This window comes from Lycium ferocissimum, unplaced genomic scaffold, assembly GCF_029784015.1.
Source record: "Lycium ferocissimum isolate CSIRO_LF1 unplaced genomic scaffold, AGI_CSIRO_Lferr_CH_V1 ctg15280, whole genome shotgun sequence".
NCBI lineage: Eukaryota > Viridiplantae > Streptophyta > Magnoliopsida > Solanales > Solanaceae > Lycium > Lycium ferocissimum.
This window is the reverse complement of record NW_026715936.1, coordinates 8,332-13,620: the sequence shown is the minus strand read 5'-3', so window position 1 is coordinate 13,620 and position 5,289 is coordinate 8,332. Positions and strand designations below refer to the sequence as shown.

At 36.8% G+C, this 5,289-nt stretch overlaps 1 long non-coding RNA gene across 3 annotated transcripts; it reads right to left on the bottom strand.

Annotated features, from left to right (window-relative positions):
• Nucleotides 1-313: 313 nt before the first annotated feature.
• Nucleotides 314-4,237, bottom strand: LOC132042425 (uncharacterized). 3 transcript variants are annotated; one of them, XR_009411478.1, is made up of 4 exons: nucleotides 3,771-4,236; nucleotides 979-3,238; nucleotides 823-882; nucleotides 314-634 (listed from the first exon to the last, which is right to left on the bottom strand). It is a non-coding gene; the product is annotated as an uncharacterized LOC132042425 (long non-coding RNA). The 3 variants fall into 3 exon arrangements; XR_009411477.1 differs by having other exon boundaries at nucleotides 823-3,238; nucleotides 3,771-4,237; XR_009411476.1 differs by lacking the exon at nucleotides 823-882 and having other exon boundaries at nucleotides 3,165-3,238; nucleotides 3,771-4,181.
• Between the last annotated feature and the right edge of the window lie 1,052 nt (nucleotides 4,238-5,289).

Genomic DNA, 5,289 nt, shown 5'->3' with positions numbered 1-5,289 from the left:
TGTAAGAGGCTGGATGCTTCCATTCTTTGCTTCTCATAGTTCTGGCTGCTGATATTGGTTTTTCTTCCGATCATTATTGCAAATTATGATTCACAAGTCCATCCCCGAGATTTAAAAGATGTTAACACTCATAACATGTAGGCTTTTGAATTTCATTGTGCTAAAATAATGCTATGGATGAAACAACTTGTTCCATAAAAGTGGTTTATGCCTCTTTTACGTTGAATCTATCACAAAGTGATTTGAGCTTGAATAGTTCCTTCAAACCAAGCAACCTATAGGTTGACTACTTGTTGTCTTACTTCATTTGAAGTTGTTCTATCTATTATATCACATACATATATCGGCATTGGCAATATTAGTTCTAAGTATTCCACCTACCTATTATACATATATTAAATAAATGCTTGTAGTAGTAGTACTATGAAACATACTAAGCAGAGAAAAATAAGCCTAAAGAGATTTAGCAGTGTTTCTTACCAGAGAGAAGTGGTACCAAGCTAAGAGTGATGCAAGTTTCTGAATCCAAAAAGGTACTGGTAATGCAGTTTTCACCTATTTCTAATGGCATAAGAGAAGTCACCTAGTAAAATAGTCAGCATGATCTTGTTTCCGGATAGCTTTGGTTGAGTTCCTATCATTCATAAATACCAATTCACATTATTCTAGAGTATATCTAAATAGCTACCAAGAATGTATAGTTAAAGAATGAACAGTAGAATTAATTTTCTTCCAAAACTAAGCAGGCCAAAAGATTGAACTTTTGACTCCTGCAATAGTATTAGCACACCGAAGATTTTCCAATTGAGAGAGACATGATACCTGTTTGATTTCAACTAGCCTATCTAAAAGAGTTCAGAAAATTCCCAATCAAATAATGCACTTAGAATATACGTGTACTTTACGAAAGGATTAGAGAAAACGTCGACATCAGTGAACAAACCAAACAGGGAAGGGGAAGAAACAAAGAACACTCACCAGAAAATAAAAGAGAAGCCAAAGATATTTAGGTAAAGATTTGTAATACTCACTGAATTTCTGTGAGAAAAATTACAAGAAGGCCTTAATCCCTACACTTTAGAACTGTAAATCAAGTCACTACCATGCAGATTTCCTTTTATTAGGAGTTTGGATTATACTCTGTTCACCAAAAGAAATCATTGGCTCTTTCCAGAGGTAAAATTACTATAACATCTTAGTTTTATATTTACAAATTAAAGAGTTCTCCTTTAGTTTCCACCTGCCGAATGTCACCAACTGTAACAACTCAAACCCTTGTTTGGAGAATTTACGTTCAATTTTCATGTTTTGCGGTCTTGGATAAATTAATATTATTCCCTCCGTCCTAAAAAAATTGTCTTAGTTTGACTTGGCGCGGAGTTTAAAGAAATAAAAGGAGACTTTTGAATTGTGTGGTCCAAAACAAGCCTTAGATATTTATGTGGCTGTAAATCATTTCGTAAAGTTAAATTGTTTCTAAATATAGAAATGTGTCAAATCTTTTTGGGACAAACTGATAGGGAAAGTAAGACAATCATTTTGGGACGGATGGAGTATGTTTTAGGACTTGTTGGCGTGGTTTGGTTGGTACCCAAGAAGCTCAGGTGGATTTCGGCATCATTGGAGACAAGTTGAGATACTAGAGATAAAATGCAGGTGCACACTCTGGTGTGTGCCACGTACAGGGCAAGCAACCTGCTTGCCATGAGGCGCGTGGCGCAGTAGGCATGGCCTATCCTTACTAACATACCAAGACGTGCTAATCTAACAATCCTATTTGGCACAATTTTTAACTCAACAAGCCAGCTCATCCTGATATTTTGCTGGCTATCTACACCTACGCTCTTTGCCCCTCATGAACACTCTGGTGTGTGCGACGTACATGCAAGCAACCTGCTTGCCATGAGGCACATGGCGCACTAGGCATGGTCTATCCTTACTTATGTAGCAAGACGTGCTAATCTAACAATCCTAATTGGCACAATTTTTCACTCAACAAACCAGCTCAACTGTCCTGATATTTCGCTGGCTATCTACACCTACGCTCTTTTCCCCTCCATTACTTATAAATTGCATAAAGTTATCAGCAGAGTAAAACAAATAGTGAGAGAACAAAGCTGTCCCTACTTCAGATCCTTCAAATGAAATATGATTTTCTTCCTGTAAATTATACAACAAAAGAAGGATAAAAACTTTGCAAAACTCCATATTAAGCATACGTAAGACAACAACAACAACAGCAACAAAAGTGCCCAGTATAATCTCTAAGAGTGTCATATAAATGCTGTCTTCTTTAATTCAATGAGAAAGCAACACAATATTCAAAGAGGCCAACTCTTCTAACTATCTAAATTCTACAAATTTATATCACTTAACAGTTGACACGACTAGTGTACACGAATGGAGTACATGATCCTATATTAAAATAGTGAAAAATAAAAACACTCTAATACTTGTTTAAGAAAAAACTCTAATACCTATTCACTAAATTGTATACTCAATGGAAATATAGTATCACACACGTTGTTCTGAAAAATAGAATATACGAAGATGTAAGAAACATAATAAATACACCAAGTAAAAAAGAATATGATACTTCAACGTCATGACAATGACTTAAGATCAAATTTGTCCAAAGACTACCTCAAATAAATACATGTGTTTCCTTGCAAAAAGTTCTTCTTTTCTGGTTTCTTTGTTAATTATGTCAAGACAAATAAGGCATGCCAACCTTGTTTATTCTAAAGGTAAATTTATTCCTCTCCGCAATGACTTGACAAACTTGTCTTCTTACAATATTCTTCCAAGAATATATATACCGTCTTAAAAGCATAATCCAAATATTTACACATTAATGCGGAATCTCTCAAGCAATTAGTAATCCGAATGTTGTGGTTTGAAATTCTCTTGTCCTTCTAAAAGCATAATCAAAATATTTACACATCGATCAAGTAGGCTTCAACAAGAGGCTGAGTGTATTTAACAACTAGGAGTTGTAGAATGTTGTTGAGAAATTGAATCTAACGAGTCAACAATAATGGAAACACAAAATGCCACGTTTCCCATCATTATGATAAAAATCATATATAAAAATCAACAAGGCTTGTGAAAACATTAACTTAGTTAAACAACTACTTACAATCATAGAAGAGCAGAGAACTGACCCTGGACAATTTCATTAGCTTGTTGACCCGCAGAACAGAGAACGCCACCAAATGATCACCAGTTCTTCCATAAACTAAGGTATAGATAGCACCAAGATGCAACTAAACATCAGAACCGGTCAATCGTTATAGACTAGCAAACTCAATTAAGCACCTCATCTAGTATAAATTGGTAACAAAGTACAACAACCCCGTCGATTAAAGCTTCCATATAGTACATAAAGGAGTGGTTCATAGTAATATTTGGCATGGGTATAATAATATTGAGAAATATATTATAGCATAAACACCCAATACTTAAGCAGAAACAATAATAACATGTATCCATCAATGAAATGAAGACCAACAATGAAAATAAATGCAAAAAATCACTCACTTTGTCCACAAATGAGATGAAGCGAAACTCATAAGCATTAACATCAAAACCCAACAAGACTAAAACAGAAATTTCAGAATGTTAAATTAAGTCTAAATTAGTGAAAGGAAGAAAGGATCTGTAACCAAATAAATGACACACTTCGTCACTGACGCAGGTCTTAAATAAAACCAAACACACAAGCATAACTGAAGCAGAAGAGAAAACTGAAATAGGGAAAGCAAACTTACGAATTTCAAGCTAATACTCTTGGAATCTCCTAGAATTGAAATAGGGAAGCTCATTCACATCTCAATGCTGAGGCTGAAGTGAATGTGATATGGGTCTTGTTGAATCACAAAATCCCCACTCAATCACACAAAGATGACAGCGTCAAGAACAAAAATACAAAACTTACCCAAAACAACACACCAAAATTGAATAGTCGTGAACCCTAGAGAAGTAATGAAGAACAGTTGACGACATAACTGTGACTTTGAACAAAGAAATCAAGAACAAATTTCAATGAAACACTAGATTAGGCTGTCAAAATGATGAGAATTTAGGGTTTTGGGGAGCTAACGTTGAGATTTGAGAATGGGGAGTAAACCCTATTCGCTATACTGATGAATGGAGGAATGTTTAAGTGTTTCAATTTCTTTATAATAATAATATTATAATAATTATTATTATTATTATTTTTATTTATTAAATAATACACTATACAATATATATATAAAAAAATTGGAGGAAATTTGGTTGGCGCCTCAGTCCCACACAATTCAGTGCAATAGGGACCAGATATTGACAATTTTATGGACGAGGATTAGTCTCCTCGTAGTTAAATTCAGAACTAGGGACCAGGAAAAGATACAGTCCCTAAAGATATACTTTTAACGACCAGATTTGTATCTGGCCGCTAAATGTTGGTCGCTAATAAGCCTTTTTCTTGTAGTGATGGTCTCCGCTTCAATTCTTTGGCTAGGTATGGTTCGGCCATGCTAGCGGATATGGGTGACCGAGTGCACCGATTTATGAAAGGCCTAGGCCCACATTTGATGGATAGGTGCTTGACTGCGTCCCTTTAGGACAATATGGATATTTCACGCATTCAAGCACATGCCCAGAATTTAGAAGAAAGCCAACAACAACAAAGAAGTGAGCGTGAGCATGATAGAAGGTATAATAAGAGGGCTAGATCTTCGGGTCCAATGAGTGAGTTTAGAGGCGGGCACAAACAGTAGTCTTCTAGGAACTTAGGCCATTCTATGACTAGTGCGCCTCCACGGTTTTCAGGATAGAGATTTATTAGATCTACTCATCCCGGGCCGAGTCAGAGTTTTTCGGTTCTCAGTTCAGGGGTGATTCGGGTTAGGCGAGGCCACCCGTGCCACGATGTTTCCAGTGTGGGAAGTTACATTGGGGCCAGTGTCGATTAGGTTCAAAGGTTTTCTATTCGTGTGGTCAGCCAGGCCATATTATGCGTGATTACCCCTTAGTTGGTGGCAGAGGTAGGACCCAGCCTTCAGGGTCGGTAGCCGGATCTTCATCATCTATACGCTCTATGGGGCCAGGTTTACATACGCCGGTGAGCCATGGTAGAGGCAGAGGGATAGTCCCCAGTTCTAGCGGTCCTCAGCACCGTATTTATGCTTTGGCTGGACGCCAAGATCTTGAGTCTTCTCCTGATGTAGTCACAGGTATATTAACGGTATTTTCTCATGATGTATATGCTTTGATAGATTTGGGCTCCACATTGTCATATGTTAC